Raw genomic sequence first — 19,277 nt, 5'->3', positions numbered from 1 at the left:
GTTCTTTAATAAGGGATCAAGCTGGGGAGAGATGCAGCTGTTATTACTAATGGGATCAAGCTGTTATAATTAATAGCAGTTCACTTATTCACTCACATAATTCACTTACTCATAGCCAGCCTGTTCTGGTAATCCCAACAGCATGTTCAGGAGCAGAGGTTGTACTCGTACCCTAATGGCGTCTAGTCAGGTGTTTGGAAAGTCGCTCTCAGTGCTCTTTGCTTTCTGAGGTATAAATACGTATTCCTGAAGTCATCTGCTTGTAGCCGCTATGGCCCTCTTGGGTCTGGTCTGAGTCACACAGTCCATAGTTGATGCCAGTGTGGGCTACTGGCCTTGGACAGATCCAGCATGTTCTTGGTGTCCTGTGTTTATCTGTTCTTGCAGGTGAAACACGGCTAGTGGTCTACAGGGTTAAATTAGTCTTGGGAAACATTCACACAGTATCTTCTCAGCAGGTGCTTTTCCTTTCTTTGGCCTGGAGTTTTCTGATAACTATGCCTCCATCTAAATCTATAAATACCTGTAGAAACCATTCACTCATTTCACAGATGAGTGGTCTTTATGAAAGCCAAAAATAAATAGAAATGAGATGATCTCAAAGAAAGGGACTTCTCATCATTCTGATCATCCTGAAAAACGTGTTTACATGTGTCATTTTCTCTTTGCTTGGTGGCTTGCATGAAAATGGTTAGTAACAATATACGATATGTATTCATCTGCATTATCAGATGCCTTGGGAAGCACATCCATAACATCTTACATGCACCGGCTTTGGTATTTGCATTTACCTATATTTGCTAACTGCAAGTTCTTTTGCCAATCTGCATGCAGTAGTATAGTTTTACCTAAGAAAGTCTCTTCTATAGTATATACAGTGATGAAATAAAACCTTACATTCCGCTCTGGTCCTATGATAATTATCATATACCATCTCTTTGGGAATAGATCTGTACTATACCTGCCGAAGTAGTCACAAAGCTGTCTGATCGAAGGGTGTACCTAGCTAGATTCTCAGCCTGCATCCATGATACCTACAAAGTCTCTGGGCCTCTTAATGATTTAAGGAAGTTTATGGAACTATTTATAACTAAATAATAGCAGAGTGGTGTAAAAGACAAAGATTAGTGTAACTTAACTGACTGATACACAAAGTGAATCATGTGCCTGGCAGATACAGTGAGCATACAGATGAAAGTAAACAAAAGAACATGCTGACCCATCTCCTCCTAATGCATTTTCATAAGAATAGATGCTTCACTTACTGTGCTTAGTAATACCTTGTTTTCTCTTTTCTCTATGTCTTGTAAAACTTTCAGTGTCCACTAGTTGGTCCCAACACGTTGGACCCAAATTGCTTTTCGGTCATTATAATTTTGAGATTGTCTCGGGATGAGAGCCACTGTATAAAGATAATTATTTGTTGCAGAAGTTATATATAGGAAGATGGAAGAAAACTCCAGCACACAGAATAATTTGATAATGTGGTATAAATTCCTACCTGTCCTCTGGCAGGCAGTTTTCACGATGCCTACAGAAATTCGGTCTGACTCTAATCCTAGGCTGGCTAACAGTGTCCAACAGTACTACCTGAAGAGGTTACCCTTTATTACAGTCAGTAGGTGCCGTTGACTTAGGTAATACCAGTGTTCCTAATGGCAGTAACAAATAATAATTAAAAAATAAAAAAGAAAAAAAGAGAAAAAAAATGGAGCAGTCTAAGTTAATCTTGCTGCTGTACCATAGCAATTTTTATTAATAAGAAAAAAAAAAAAAAAAGCACTGTCATCCTGAGTCGAAGGAGAAAAAGAAAAAATTCAGGTGAGGTTCTGCAGATATTTCATTTTCCTATGGAGGACCACAGAACTTATAGCAACCCTTAAATACCCCTTAGAGTCAAGTTAACATACTCTGTGACTAGTTTTCCATAGGAGTGATGAAATAAATTGTCAGAATTCTATTTTCTTGTCTCAGATAATTTTTCCCCTCCTTCTAGACGTGATCTAACCCTTCTCCCTCACTTGTGAATCCAATGTTTTTCCAGTAGTTATCCAAATTATTCCTCACACAACCTCCCAAAAATGAGTGAACTTTATGCAGCACTGCCAGATACCGTTAGTCAAACAGATAAGATACAGTAATGAAAAGTATTTCTCAAGACAATCCTGAATACATTCAGAAAGTCACCTAGCCTGCCTTACTGCTTATTTATCCACCTTCTTTGCAACTATACATGGGAATTAGTCAAAAATTAAAACTTTTGGTATATTCAGACTGTGATTAGCCAGTTAATCACTGGAAACCCAGACATGACTTAGAAGTCCACACTGTACTGGGATTCTTTTCCATGCAGACATTAACAGAAAAAGAGTGGAAAATTTTGAAAATTAGTAGACAAAGCTCTCAAAATCATGGGGCTTCATTTCTTGAAAAGGATTGTTCAGAAGCAAATTTGTTGTAGGAATTTCCCTGTCAGAATAACTGAGAGTTTTGATTTAATCTGGTGTAGGGAGAGCTTGCTGAAAATGTAGTTGGACACCTAAGTTACAAAAATAACGTTACCTTTAAAAGCAGAATGTAGCATTGGAAAGCAAGCTAGAAGCCCTGACTAAAACTCAAGACCAGTTTCTTAATCTAAAAGCTGGAACGTGGTGGATTAATTGTTGATGATTGTTGTTCAGAAAAAAATTTGTCATTTTTATACGTTCATAGATTCTAATATGACGCCTTAGCACAATTCAAGCTTGCAAATATTGCTGCTATACATATATTGAATTACAAAAATATTAAGAATTAAATTAATCCTGTTTTACTTTTCCATGCAAAAGTATATCTCCTTTTTAAGAGATATATACTTAAGTGACATGTAAAAAGTAATTTCTAGAAATAAATTTCCATACGACTTTTTTTTCTCTCATATTTCTGTATTTATTTGGTTACTCTTTTATCATTTGTACTTAATAAATGTATGAGTTTGGCATGTAAAGACCAAATATAGATTTTAAAAAACAGTACAATTTGCAAGATTTGCACATGAATCTATCTGTATGCAGACCCAAAACCATGCTGTATTCTGTATAGAATATTAAGGACAGTGTGAGAAATGTGAGAATCTGTATAGAGTTTGTTTGAATGCTAATAAATCATGGAATCACTTTGTTTTCTGACCATTGGGACTTGCCGTGTAGGAAGTACTCACTTCAACACACAGAACTACCTTGTGCCCAATTTTTGATGCCAGCTCAAATCACTGACATTTGGGTAAAGAGCAGAGATGTCCTTAGTGGCAAAGGAAAGTGAGTTTTCAATGCACATGCAGCATATTTATCCTTCCATCCTTAAATTTGATGATGATACTATCAGTTGTTAAATTTTTACCTTTCCTACTCTCACAGACTTTTCTATGAACTTAACTTCTAAAATCATTGTCATTTTGCTGAAAAGGACGTGTGCAGGCACAATCGTGCATATATGTGTGTGTGTGTGTGGTACACAAGCTTCTGGTTGCCAAGTTAATTGAAAATTAGATTAGGTCTATGTGAACTGCATTGAGATTTGTACGCTTAGTTACATATTTCAATATGGGTGTGTAACTGTGCATATGTAGAAATATATATATACCCCCCACATATATAAATTTACAAGTAAATATGCATATATGCAAAATATTTATATAGATATGTGTATATGTGTTAATATATACATGTGTATGCAAAGATAGTTTTACTCCTTCCTGAAATCATGTACTGTGTTCATACTTTCACCACAGTCTTCCTCTAAGGCACTTTCTAAACTAAATGCATTTAGGTAAGGAAGAGGATGGTCTGCCAGGCAGTATTTTGAGGTGGAAATGAGAAAGAGCTAATTTTCTTCACAATAGTAGGCACAACCAAAGACCTATTAATATAGTACAGGAGAGGCAGAGGAGGCAGAAACATGCTTTCATGTGAAATTGAAGTTGTCTAAGAATATCACTGTTGAAATCTTTAACATACTCCTCCTCTACAAAAATGAGGAAAAATGACAAACCTATCTTTTTCTTTTCCAGTTCAATAACAAAAAATCTTCTTTAAATTGACTTTGCTACAGGGTAGACATTTTACTTTTGGAACAAAGAATGCTCTTTGTCATATTGGCCCTCCACACCGTAGCATGAAAACAAAGAAACAATCAAACCAACCCTCCTGGAAAAGGTGCCAGTAATCATTGCGATACACCATTCCTCTTTCCATGCCAAGGACCAGCCTTTTAAAGGTAGGACTATTATTTCTCAATAGGGCAGAAAAAGATCTGTAGAACATTGCAAGTTGAAAAGGCCGTGAGGACATTCTAGGAAGTCAGCACATAGAACCTGGAGGCAGGTTCATGTCAGCTGCTGGTTCAGTATCCTTTGTGCTCCACCTGGCTCTGCTGGAAGTTAGTACTTTGGAAGAGGAAGGACACTGTTCACTGTCCATCTTTGGCAGCACTTCAACATCACAAGGGGCCAGAAGACCCTTGTCAAGTGTGACGCTGAAAACGTAAAACAACACATACCAGCCTAGTTTGTCCTTCGTGCTAATGAAAGGAATTACTTTCCTTTTGCAATTGAAGGGAATAAACTAGGGAGAACATAGATTAAAACATACATCTTTGGTAACAAAGTAAACACATTTACATACCTCATTTATACACACCTATGAGCATCTACTTGCTGTGATCTGTATGTTTGCAAAAGTAGATTAATTTGAAAGTATAAAAGAAACACCTTTTTATGGCATTTCTTGTGGAAAAATCATTCTTGTGACGATTGTAATCACTTTAATCCTCTTTCACCTATTTCATTTGCTCATCCTGAATGAGGAATGGTATAAATTCTAAGGCCATTTCATATTTGACAGCGTGCCACAAAATAGAAGAAAACAAGCGACAAAGCCAAGGAAGCGCACTTGTCATCCCTCCCCTCACAGGAAAGATTGTGTAGTAAACTTGGTCTCTTTTCCTCACAGCCAAGTTTCATGTTCTATACAGAGCTCTCATGCTGGCTTAGTATTTCAATGTTCCCCAAGCATATTTCATGCTGTTGTAATTCTAATTAAATACATTTTTAGTAAAATACCAATTTGATAATTTTCTTAATTAGCTTTGATATTTTAGCTTCCACATCTGTCTTTCAGTCCTTCATGCATATTTTGGTTTGGAAGTGATACAGTTCTATATTGCTCGTTTTATACTTACATGTGAAGTTTTCATTTTAAAGATACAACCCTGATTTTCCTTTTCCTCATTTTTCCTTCCTCCTTAATGTTTACAATGGAATAATGATTCTTTGCAGAACTGTTACAGGAACAATTAAAATAATGATTGAAATTATGATTTTTGATACAATGATGTGAATGATACTTAGATACTAATGTTCATTCTCCTTGTTGATGTTGCTGTTAATACTGGTTTAATACCTCTGACCTATATTCTCAAGAAACCTCTGCAACTATTTTACTGTGAATCTTGAGTGCTCATAACAGGAAGCATTGTGCAAACACAGTAGTGTCACCTAGAAAAATAAAAAAGAAACATATTAATCCCCTGAGTCTTGTGGTCTCAGCCCAACCAGGCAGTGGTTTAGTGAAATCCCATTGTTTATGATGCATCTGAAAAGCTTGACAAGAGCTACTCAACTGTGAGTATTAAGATCGTCTTGCCTATCATGTTGGCACTGGCTGTTAAATACGTAGATTTCTCTTCATGCCAAATAAGCAGAATACCCAGGAGTGAGAGGATAGGAATTCTTCCAATTGTATATCAAATAGTATCATATGTTCTGCCTAGTTTTTAGTGTATAATACACAATTTTTATGTTTCCTGTTGTATACAGGTACACAAAATTAACCAACACAGTTTCTTTAAATGCAACACATTCCTTTTAAAGAACACATTTGCATTCTATTTGTATTCATTTTTAACAACTGCTACCACCTGGTCATTTTCTTTTGACTCCTGAAAGCCAAGAAGTGGTACAGATCTGGAAATTAACCTCACGTTTTTTCTGACCCGTGAAGGCTAGGTGATCATTTGTTGATTCTCCTTAGCAAGAAGGAATAAAGGGAAGAAAAGGTACAGTTCAGTAGATAGGAGAAATTGCTGCATTGCAAATATTTTGCGTAAACAATGACAAGTAAACATGGCTTTATGGATGCTGTCTTCCTTTTCCCTACCTCGGGTTTTGATAGATGAGAGGAAAGTAGAGCAAGAAGTAATTTATTCTCCAAGGTGAGTCAAACCTTCACTAAGGAAAACTGGTATTGCCACACTTACTTCTACCTGTCTTCTAGCTGAGTATCGACCACATTAGGTTAATAAGACATGGACCTGTTGGAGCGAGTCCAGAGGAGGCCACGAAGATGTCCAAGGGGCTGGAGCACCTCCCCTGTGAGGACAGGCTGAGAGAGTTGGGGTTGTTCAGCCTGGAGAAGAGGAGGCTTCAAGGAGACCTTAGAGCAGCCTCCCAGTACTTAAAGGGGGCCTATAAGAAAGAGGGGTGCAGTCTTTTTAGCAGGACCTGCTGTGATAGGACAAGGAGTAATGACTTTAAACTAAAGGAGGGCAGATTTAGATTAGATATAAGGAAGAAATATTTTACAATGAAGGTGTTGAAACACTGGCACAGGCTGCCCAGAGAAGTGGTAGAAGTCCCATCCCTGGAAACATTCAAGGCCAGATTGGACGGGGCTCTGAGCACCCTGATCCAGCTAAAGGTGTCCCTGCTCACTGCAGGGGGTTGGACTAGATGGCCTCGAAAGGTCCCTTCCGACCCAAACTATTCTATGATTCTGTGATAATGTATGGTGTATTTTTATTGCAAGATATTGGCAAGACAGGAAAGAACCTTGTTACCTTGTTCAGATATATCACTGACAATACTGGATGCTCATCTTTTTTGACTTTTGAATAATGATACACTAAATACAATGTAGAGTTCCAAGTAAACTAGATACAATGTAGAATAAGAAATAGGTTGTCTTATATTAGGAGTATTATATTTTGTCCTTGTGACAATGTAATTGAATTTAAAAGTTTAAGGTCTATGGCTTTTTTATATTGTTAACTGGTCTTTAATTTATCACAGCTAAAACTTAGTTTTCTTCCATCAAGATTTGTTCAGATTGTCTCACTTGTCATTAAAAGCCATGTGCAGTTGCTCATTTTTGCTATACCTGATTCGGGTGGTTCGTTTGCAGCAAATGGAAAAGTAAGTCTAGAAAAGTAAAGTGCTTACTTAAACATCTTATAACTCAATTGTGCGTCCTGAGCTAGTCTGGTGTGTTTTATGCTTTGCAGCATTATTTAACTTCCAGTAAGTGGACATGAAACATTCTTTTGAACAGCCACAGGTCTGTACTGGGGCAGTGGCTTACAGAGTACGTTTAGTTCTATTTTTACAGTTCAAGTTCTTCCTGCTTCTTTCCTTGATAAACTCCATGTCTTCTGCTGACATATGGAGGAAATTGCACAGTAAGAAAAATGTGAACTTCTGTTAATATAGCTGCATGACTGAACTGGGAACACAGGTGGTGCCCACGTTGGGACAGGGGAGAGGACTGGAGTTGTCAGAAGACAGACAGTAGCCATGGCCTCTCTGGGAGTCCTGCAGCCTGCACTTTCTCCACCATGTTTGCTTAAGAGCAGGATCCCATGACATGACCAATATGCTTCTGAACCAAGGAAAGAGGAGAAATTACCTCTTTCATTGGTGTCTGACATGGCTTACCTTGCTTTTCTTTGTCTAACATGCAAGTTCTGGGAGAAAGAATGAAAAGGGCATAGAATGAACTTGAGATAAATAGTGAATGAAGGGAAGCATTGAATGGTTGTAGTTGTTTCTTTGAAAAATAAGCAAAAGAGGAGAAATTGCAAATAATGACTATAATAACAGATGACTAGAGAAAGGCTGTTGAAAATAGGGTGGATGTAGAGTGATTTTTCATAGGTGTATTTTTTCAGTTTCTATCAGTCATTAGTTTAGGTAATTTCTGAGATTTGAAGCTACCCTTAATGGACATTCTTATTAATTATTTACCTTTCCTGGTTTGGAGCCCGATGCCTTCAGAAACCCCTGTGACACTGAGTTCTGTAGTTCAGTTATGCAGTGGCATGGAGCTTCCTCCATGTTTAGTGTACACCTCCTGCATCAGCACTTCACTTGGTAAATAGTCTGTCATTGCACTTCACTTGGTTAACAGCCTGTAATAAACTAGATACTTCCCAGAGCTCTTTTAAAAATTAGTATCATACTTGTCACCTTCCATTTCTCTGATACTTAATAAAATTTACATGATAGATAAGCAGGATTTTGGAAAATGCTAATATGCTTCATATATTAGTGCACTCTCCTCGAACCAGTGTAAACTTTCAGGCTTCACAACATCTTTGGCGAAGAAGGTCCTTAGTTTTAACTCTATGCTCCATGAAGTATGCCGCTGTTTGTTTTACACTTGGCACAGAAAAGTTTCATTTGATACCTCCTAGAGCTGGTACTACAAGAGATAGTGTGTAGTTTATCCCTATCCATCGTCCCAATGGCAGGCTTGATTTTACAGACCTTTATTGTATCCCTCCCTTAGACAGACAGGACAGCCCTAGCTCACATAACTGCTGCTTTTACAGCAGCTGTTCTGTAACTTCCAGTCCTTCCCTGGAGAGTAAATCTAGATTGGAAGGTGACAGCAGTGTGATGGGAAATAAAAATCTACTTCTCTGTTTACTTTTTTTAACTTCCAAAATGGATATTTATGTATTCCTGGTCAGTTGAGTTGGAATTAAGATGTTTGTGTTCTACTGCTGGCTTGTCAAGCCACATGATTTAATCACTTCTTCAGAGACTTCTCTGCAAAAGTATAATATTTTTATGATACAGATGTTACATTATGCTGATAATAATATGGCCATATTAGCAAACCAAAAGAGATGTTGTGAGGCATAATGAGTTAATGTTTCTCAAGTGCATAGAAGGTCAGAAAAGGAAGACACTAGAAATGCGAAGTACAAAATTGTTTTGTTCTATTATTGTTAGTATTATATAAAACCATGTATATAAACTACCATACATGTCTGAGGTGGGGAACACAGCATTTACGGCACTTAGTATGTTCATTACATAGAAATTCTCACATTAACTGTGTTCATGTACTTAAGTCCTTACCCTGTAAAATATTTATTTCTTTAGTAGTTCATAGATGCCTATAAATATTATGTTTTCATATCAGTCCCAAATTAGTTATAGTGAAAAATCCTGACATCTCAACAAAACAAAACAAACAAACAAACAAACAAAAAAGCCACAAACCAAAAAAACCCACAAACTCATAATTTCTGCTTAAGAGCTGCCCAGTGAAAACAGTTTTGTTTTGAATTTCTTTGTGGGAAAGAGTCCACTACACTACACTGAATCATAGCTGGATTCACCACTTCCCGAGTGACAAATTCAATCAAAATATTACAATGAAACATTTTAGCATGTATACAGCAATGTTATTTAGATACACTAGCTATCAATAACCAGCTAGCTAGATACAATAACCATCCTCAGCAATTTTTTTCTCATTAATCATGGCTAGGAAAATTCAGAAGGAAAAAATACATTGTTTTTTGTTGCTTGTGTTAAGCAAATGAAGTAAAACTGATAGATTGTGACCCATATTGTCAACTACTATTTGAGTACAGGGTGGAGAGAAACACCTTTTGCAATATACCATTTGCTAAGGATTTTACAAAAACAGAAGTGTCGCTACTTCAGTTCAGATTAGGAAACTCAGCCTATCCAGTGCCTGATTTTTACAAACTCTTCCTTTGCACTACAACCTGCATTTTCATGAGGCTTTATATTATTTTTTTCAATCAATAAAACTTGAGAGCAGTGCCTGCTTGTTGAGATCTAAGGTTAAGTTCCACACACTTTTTCCAAACAGAATTCTACAAAAGGCTCCCTGATGACAACTATTGATTAAGGCTTCAGTGCTCTTCCCTATTACATGGCATTGAGGCAAGAAGTGTGCTAACCACCACCTGGAAGTGCTCTCAGGGACTTATCCTAAAAGGAAGGGCAACACCTGGAAATGGTGAACCCACAAGAACAGAAAGTGAGGTAACAAACCTACTTGTCTCTTATTAGAAACAATGAGAAAGGTCTAGAGGTAAAAAAAAAGAATAAATGAAAGAACAAGTTGTTGAATATTATCATTGTGTGAGTAGTTGCTCCAGCAGTGACAGAGCATATGATGGAGTAATAGACAGTTACAAATCAGTAATGGAGCAAATTTAGTTCTAGGTGGAGGGATGGCGTGTGACTGCTGGCTGAGTGACTACGGTTATGCCACATAACACTGCAGCAGGTTGCTAGCACGCCCCCTTTTTGCTTTGGTCATGTAGTGGGCTCATACCTGTAATCTCAGTTCACACAATCAGTGTCACCCTACCAAATGCTGTTAGAGGAATCTCTTGTCAAATATCATTGGTTGCCTGGACTCTTAACTAGACCCTTCTTATCTGGTCAAAGAGCCCACCAATGCATAGGCTTTGGGGTACTTTGCCCAGAGACATAGGAAAAGAGACGCTATGACGCTCAGGAATTGGTTGCTCTTCCATGATCATCTCTGCCAACTGTTGTCATGCCTGGAGGACTAAAGATCGCCATGTTCCACTTTATGTTTATTATGCATATTACATATATATTTTTTACCTTGTTGGAATCTCTGGGAGAATCTGTCAGGATTATAAAATACAGAAGCAAGGATTACATACACACACACAAAAATAATCAAATGACTGGGTGTAGACTGTACTTATAAGTTTTCACCATATGAGGCTTTTTCACAAAAATTATACAAGCTAGAAAAAGTGAAGTGGTCTCCAACTACTCATGTGCCAAATATTTTCTGATTTATTTTGTTGGTTTGTTTTAGTAGTAGCTTAGTGCTAACTCTAAGCACCTAGAATAGCTCTTGTAAAATACTGCTAGCTTGTCCTGCTAAATACGCTTCTTTGCCAAAGGCTGAAGTGAGCAAATGCATGTGGATAAAGGGGCAGAGTAAGAAAAGAACCCCAAGGAGATCTTGACCCTGTAATTTTTGATATTGCAGCCCAGCATGTTAACATTAGACCACTACATCACATTGTGCAGAAGTGTGAGTTTAAAGGCCAACGAACTCTGCAGATTTTCCCAGTGTTTCACAGTTACAGAAACACCTGTTCTAAATATATTTGGGCTGATGATTCAATAGCCATCACAGTGTCCTTAACGACTAACCTGTGGTACCTGAGCGGAAATGCTGTGGGGCAATAATTTTTACTTGCCTCAATGTTGAACAGGTATTTATGCTAAAGGATGGACAAACTTTTGAGTTCTGCGACAAATCATTTCCAATGTACACTTTTCTGAGGAGAGCATCTCAAAGTCTAGGTGAAAAGACTGGGTTCTGTTGCTTCAGGCTGGTAAAGGAATGGCTTTGAGTAAGCGTAAGTGCCAACACAAAGCGGTCAAATCAGTGTGTTCCTATCGTACATCTGTTTATATCTGATTTTCTTTTTTTTTTTCTGTAAATGAACACTGACTGCCTTGGCAGCATTACAAAATACACTCTCTGTGTGTGTATGTATGTGAAGCACATGAATGCACTCCATATCCTTTTTCTCACAAGGATTATTTTAAAATATTTTGCATATTCAATCTCCTCTAACTTTACAATAACATCAGCAATGTGCTATAAAAACACTTCAGGGAAGGGAAAGTAGATTGTTAATACTAGTGTATCACCTGCCATCTGGACACACTTAACACATGGTGAGATGTAAAGAATCAGCCATTTGTGGAATTTGATCCCAGAGCTCACTCTCAATCAGGTAAAGTCATGTCTAGACAGGCACAGCTGTTGTATGTACATAATGTAGTTCATTTAATTTATGGCTTGATTGTGTTAGAATAATGCTGTGTTGGGATTAGTGCAAAACCACAGTGCTCTGTTAGGTGAATTGGTGACATTCAAGTTCAAAGGAGCATGATCCGTGCCAGTGTCCCCAGTGCACGGCAACACAGATTACAGCTTCATCAAGGTGGTATATTCCCATTGATTTAGATGACAGTCAAAGAAAGGCAATGGAATAGCGGTTTTGGATAGCATCTATCTATTGTATGGGTTGTGCTAAAAAGTCCATAGGAATATCTCCAGGGTTCTCCACAAAATAAATATAGCAATTCTGGTGATTTTTCAGGTATACTGCAGACAAATGCTGATGTTTCATATTCCTTCTGCCTACATTGTGCCTTTGGGCCAGGGAGCATACACTTTTCCTTTGCTAGCTTTAACATATATGGTCCTGACAGGTAAGTGGATTCTTATCTAGTGCAGACAGCTTTAAAAGTTGGGTAGTGGCAGAGATGGCTGTAAAAAAAAAAAAAAAAGAAATCTAAATACATGCTGAGATCTACTTTAGTGGAGCAGTTCTATTTACATGAATAATTATGTTTATGGAGGCAGCCATACTTACAACGCTCAAATCTCTCTGCAAATTCACCACGTGTCTTCAAAATGTGTTTCTGTTCAGCAATATCCAGAATCTTTCTTGTTTTTCCTTTACGTAAAAATGTAACTCTTCTCTAAGTAATGTGTTTACGGATCCATGTTCTTGGAACACACATTCAGTAAGCAATTGCAATCAGTGAAGTACAAACTACAATGGCATTGCCAGCCACCCTTACTGATCAATGTATATCCCTTTTGTGATACTTCAGCCGTACTGAGCGGGACAATATATTAGTTTGCTTAGCATCCCCCATGTAACTCTATCCTGAGCATCCCTACTGAACCTGTGTATTAACTATGGACACCATAACTGTCCATTCGTATTTCATATATGCATGCATGTATTGGCATGGAAAAGCTGAAGAATGTGTTTTGAAAACATCCATTTTGAACGTGAACTTCCAGATGCTGGGTTAGGATTACATACAGTGGGGCTATGGCGTGAGAGCTCTGTTCAGGTAGTAGTAGCGTAGAAAAAAGTAGAGAGCAAGGACACTCTCTCTACAGGTTGAAAAGAGACAGTAAAAGGAAGCATAAAACATCAGTGGAGGTAGGCCCGTTTACCTTTCTCCTCTCCCTTGGCAGATGACACTAAAAACATTTCAGTCAGTTATGTCCACGCACCTATATGGTTTTGTTCTAAGAGAGCTGTAATGCTCCAAAGCCTGCCATCTGTTACCTTCACAAACATATGCAATATGAGGTAGGTATATCCTTTAGGGAAAGATGGTGGCATCCATTTCCAGAACAGGGCTGCTATTCACCACAACTGGGGATATTGAAATGTGCTAAAAATTCAGTGTTCACCATCTACAAATAGCATCTGTGTTATACGTCCTGTAGCTGAGGAGAGAGCTGTCTCTTGCTTGGCCATTTCATTGATCCCCAAAGGCTGGATGTTGTCTGGAATACGCCACTCAAAAGTTGACATTTAAAGTGTAAATTTAGCATTTGTCAAAAATTGCAGTATATATGTGATATCTTTCCTAGGAATATATTACTCTTACAAAATTTTTAGGTAATGCTAAAATACCGTTGGTTACCTCTAACAATAGCAAGCTTATCTTCCTTTTTTGTTTCTGAAACTATAGAAGGCCCTCATAAATTTCTGCAAAATACTAGCATTGCACCTCCTTATTTCTCTGTTGAAGATGGCACACCTTTTTCTTGCCTTTTTTATAGATTCAGGCTGTCTTTCATATTTTAAAAGCTCTATAAACAAGGCAAGTGGTATAGCAATTGAAAGAAGAATTTGAAAGGTGTAATGGGGAAGTATATATTTCGAATATTACTTGGAGTGATGTTGGCTGTTCAACAGTCAGCCACCAGGAAAAAAACAACTTCTCTCAAACTCCTAGAAAATTAGTATATTTGTCCTTTTTCATACTTTTTCCAGATTTTACAGCTACCCATGCTGTCTTGCCCCACAGGATATTAAATAATAATAGTCTTCAGCCAGCAAAGAGAAGAACTAATTGTTGTTGTTCTTCTACTTCGCCACTGCTGGTGTAATTGGGAGTTATCTCCTTATAATTGCATCTGTAGTGAATAGTAATTATAATTCTTATCATTAGCTTTTTCTTTTAATTAGTTTTTTACCCTGATAAAATAATATTTTGTACTAGTTCTTGTCTGTCTTCAGAACATAAATACACAAGATCAGTATATTAATACTGTTGTTGCTGTGTTCTTAAATGTAAAGGTGGATTCTGCTTAGTTAACAGTAAACTTGCAACATGATCAGTAAAATGGAGTAAGGTAGCAGCTGGAGAACATGAGCTATGATTAGGGGAGCGGAGCTTTTATTTTAATCCTTTCTTAGACTGCACATAAAGTGCCGAACATAGACTTTGAGTGCTATGACTAAGTATAGCTTTGAATCGTAGAATCATAGAATGCATTGGGCTGTAAGGGACCCCCAAAGGCCATCTAGCCCACCCCCCCTGCAGCGAGCAGGGACATCTGTAGCTAAATCAGGTTGCCCAGAGCCCCATCAAGGCTGATCTTGAATGTCTCCAGGGATGGGGCCTCCACCACCTCTCTGGGCAAGATGTTCCAGTGCTTTACCACCCTTATGGTAAGGAACTTCTTCCCAATATCCAATCTAAATGTACCCGTTTCTAGTTTAAAACCATTGCTCCTCATCCTATCGCTACGTGCCCTTGTAAACAGTCCCTCCCCAGCTTTCCTGTAGGCCCCCCTCAGGTACTGGAAGGCTTCTATAACGTCTCCCCGGAGCCTTCTCTTCTCCAGGCTGAACAACCCCAACTCTCTCAGCCTGTCCTCACAGGGGAGGTGCTCCAGCCCCCTGATCATTTCCGTGGCCTCCTCTGGACCTGCTCCAACAGGTCCATGTCCTTCTTGTATTGAGGGCTCTAGAGCTGGACACAGTACTCCAGGTGAGGTCTCACCAGAGCAGAGTAGAGGGGCAGAATCACCTCTTTTGATCTCCTGGCCATGCTTCTCTTCATACAGCCCAGGATGCAACTGCCCATCTGGGCTGCAAGTGCACTTTGTTGGCTCATGTCCAGCTTTTCATCCACCAGTACCCCCAAGTCCTTCTCAGCAGCACTGCTCTCTATCACACCATCCCCCAGCCTGTATTGATTACAAGGATTGCCCCAGCCCAGGTGCAGGACCTTGTGCTTGGCCTTGTTGAACCTCATGAGATTCACACAGGCCCACCTCTCCAGCTTGTCCAGGTCCCTTTCGATGGCATCCCGTCCCTCAGGTGTGTCGACTGCACCACTCAGCTTGGTGTCAACTGCAAACTTGCTGAGGGTGCACTTGATCCCACTGTCTATATCATTGATGAAGATATTAAACTGCACTGGTCCCAGCATGGACCCCTGAGGGAAACCACTCATCACCCACCTCCATCTGGACATCAAGCCATTGACCACTACCCTCTGGATGCCACCATCCAGCCAATTCCTTATCCACGGAACAGTCCATCATGAAATCCATACCTCTCCAACTTAGAGATAAGGATGTTGTGGGGGACCATGTCAAAGGCCTTGCAGAAGTCCAGATAGATAATATCCATAGCTCTTCCCTTGTCCACTGGTGCAGTCACTCCATCACAGAAGGCCACTATGTTGGTCAGGCAGGACTTGCCCTTGGTGAAGCCATGCTGGCTGTCTCAAATCACCTCCCTGTCCACCATGTGCCCTAGCAGAGCTTCTAGGAGGATCTGCTCCATGATCTTCCCAGGCACAGAGGTGAGGCTGACAGGTTGGCAGTTCTCAGGGCCCTCCTTTCTACCCTTTTTAAAAATGGGTTTAACATTTCCCTTCTTCCAGTCACCTGGGACTTGACCTGACTGCCATGACTTTTCAAATATCATGGTGAGTGGCTTGACAACTACATCAGCCAGTTCTCTCAGGACTCTGAAATTAATTTAGGTCAAATTGAATCACTTAAAAGAACCAAGAAAACAAGCTTGCCAGCTCTTACTCAAATCCAACAGATATCCTTTTTAAATTCAATTTTTTACATTAGTTTTTTGGCATATATCAAGAACAGGAGTAAACATTTTATCAACAGGTTATGTTCTGTACAGTGTAAGCATGGTGAAGAGATTCCCAAGCTCTCTCTGGAGTGAGTACTTTGTCCCAGACAAGAGTGACAACTAGTCTCATTTCTTTTCCAGCATTCAGCTGTTACCAAAAAATGTTAATTTCATTTGTAAACTGTGAATATTCTAGAACTGAACTGCATGATGCAAGAGAAATGAGAGATTTAAAGATGGCTATGAAGTTATATTGGAGTCAGTTTCTCTGCCCTGTGTATTGTATAAGCATGGGATTCGTGTCTGCTCACAAACTGAGAAATGCCGATACCTTTAGCAAATAATAAAACATATTTTGACTGCCATTTTTTTTATTTAAGTTGGGCTGTAAGTATTCATTAAGTACTTTATTACTGTATGCTTGTAGATTACTAGTATATTTTGTACCATTCATTTGTAGGTATAAACAGCAGCATAAGGCTGGGCTTGCAGAACCCAGTTGAGTGAACGTTGGTTATTTTTTAAATCACTTTTCTGACCTAATTTTCAAACTAAACAGCGGGAGTAACTGTAGCTGAAAATGCATGGTGAAAGGGTCTGTGATGCACGATAAACTCCATAAGCACATTCCATATACGTTGTGGTTGACAATACTTGCATAGTCTAGTCCCACTGCACTTTCTGCTATATTGTTACTCAGACTAAAGCTAGAATATGTGGGCTCTTTGGCCTTTTTCTTAACCATTGGTTTGACTTTCAGATGTGCTAGAAATCTCTTCTTCTTCTCATTTTTCAGCTTGCACTTAATGTTGTTCATAGGGCATTTAAGACATAGAAAATCTTAATTTTCCTCTGACACATATCTTCTCCCAGCTCCAAAATTTGGCACTATAAATATAATCAACACCTCTTTTTGTTAGCATGGTGCACTAAATATATGTAGAACATGTGTTTGACATTTTCATAGCAAAACACAGACCATGTGAGTAGAAAATTGCATTGTAAATCAACTTACCTGTTTATTTCTATTTTTTTCCTTTGATAAACGAAAGCAATTGGCAGACACAAAGCTTTAATTAAGAGGAAGCTGTTTTGGCTTTCTGTCCATAAAAGAGAAAAATACATAAAGCTACAAAACTTCTCTTGTCTTTCTTTGGTTTTTGAAATGGTGTAATTTAACCCTCATGTGAAAACTCTATATATGTCCAAAGCCCTACATCTGTATCTATAGATGTATAGATCGGTTTCCACTTCTGGGATGAAATCTTGAATGCCAGGATGTAGCCTTTAGGGAATTTTTAACAGCAAGTTATAAAACCCCAGCGAACAGGGTTTTATAGTGGAAATGCTGACACATTAACTAAAGTGGCACAAAAGGCAAGGATACAATACAATTAAAACAACAGAAACCCAGAATGTCAGTATCTAAGCAGGTCTCCTTGACAACTTCTCTGATTTTTAGCTTTACAGCTTTAAGAGCACCAACTGCCTTTTTTTTTTTTTTTTGTGGGTGGTTTGTTGTTGTTGGGGTTTTTTTTAACAGATGTAATGGAAAGAGATTTATAGAACTGCAGCAGAGGGCAAAACAGCAGTGAAATGATTGAAGATGTGCATTTGAATCAGTTTGGTTTACAGGGATTACTTAGGCTATATGAAAATCCATGAAGGTCATAATGACATTTATGTCATTCTAAAATTGATGTGTGCTATTTTTTGTTCCCTTTATACACTGAACATTAAACAGTTTTAAACATACTGTTGAATTAAAAAGTAGTTCTATTCAGGTTTTAGTGCAGAACAAACTTCTAAGGAAATACATTGTCTACAATCTAAATTCATACCTTTTGGAGATAAATAACATTTTCAACTATGCTGAAATTTGACCACTATTAAAGAAAAATATCTACTCCATCTAATTAGCTAATGTGTAGTTTTGGTAAACAAGCATTTACGGGGGAACTTTAATGAGTTTTTTTAAATTTTGAAGACTGTCTTTTGCTGTCAGTAGTGACTGAAGTTTGAGAATCAGAAAATACAGGCATCTTCCCTTTCATCTATGTCATCTACAAGCTTCCTCTCTACAAGCATGACTTTTTTTAAAAAAAAAACAACTTTTACAGACACAGCTAGATGACAAACTTATAAATATACTACAAATAAATACTAAGTTTTCAGTAGGTATCTGATTTTTCATAGTCAGGCATCATGTCAAAGGAGCTCCAAAATCAAATGAGTTGTATTCTTAAATCACCAAAATAAGAACACATTCAGTTTTAGCAACCATGTGATGCATGACTTTAGTGTTCTGCATTTAAATTTTTTGTCTTCTCCATCATTTTTCAACAAGAAACTGAGGGGAGAAAAGAAAGGTGAGATTCACAGAATTTCAACTTTCAGAACGTTGGGCAACAGTGAAAATATACCATTTAGTATATTCAAGGTACCTTATTAGCTGAGACTGTTTCACAAAGCCTTTTGTCATATACTTTAGTTTATGCTTACGTGTTCTTCTGTCTCTGTCTTTGTATAAACAGATTCCTCCTCACACTTGTTTTATCGTTGCTACATTTTGATAAATAGTGTTCTAATTCCTTTATCCTTATCCTTTAAAGAAGTGGAAGTCAAGGTTTACAACTCTTACTTGCCAAATGGCCTTTGTACTGTATGCTTTTGATCACCACTGACCAAGAGTCCTTCATGTCTTATGAACAGCAGTGTTGCAAAAGCCCTAACCCATATGTACAACTTTGCAGATATCAGTAATTGTACATCATTTCAAATATTGCAATGGCACTGGTGGCATCTGGAAGTCAGAATAAATATATACCTTTTGCATTGATTTGTAATGTGGAAAAAAAGTCTTTTGATCCTTAACATTTAGAGCTGTACTTACAAACTGAGAACAGTATTTAACTCAAAGGACTGAGCATGCCTACCGTAGGAACAAGACTTAGAGGTTATCCTTACCTTTTTATCTCAAATGTAAAGCTATCCATAGAAAATAGCTCCTTTACTTGGAAAGGAAAAAGAGAAAATAAAAAGAAAAAAGAAAATAAAGGAGAAAAGAAAAATTCCTCAAGTATTAAAATTACTGAAAATCAAGACAAAGTAAAGATAATGATATTGCTCCTGCTGCTTGGATCAATGCTAATAAAATATTTTGTGTGTTTTTCCCAGCAATTAGAAGACTTTTCTAAAATACATTCCTAAAT

This window comes from Leptosomus discolor, chromosome 10, assembly GCF_034619465.1.
Source record: "Leptosomus discolor isolate bLepDis1 chromosome 10, bLepDis1.hap2, whole genome shotgun sequence".
NCBI classification, from domain to species: Eukaryota; Metazoa; Chordata; class Aves; order Leptosomiformes; family Leptosomidae; genus Leptosomus; species Leptosomus discolor.
Note: the sequence above shows the minus strand (reverse complement) of the source record.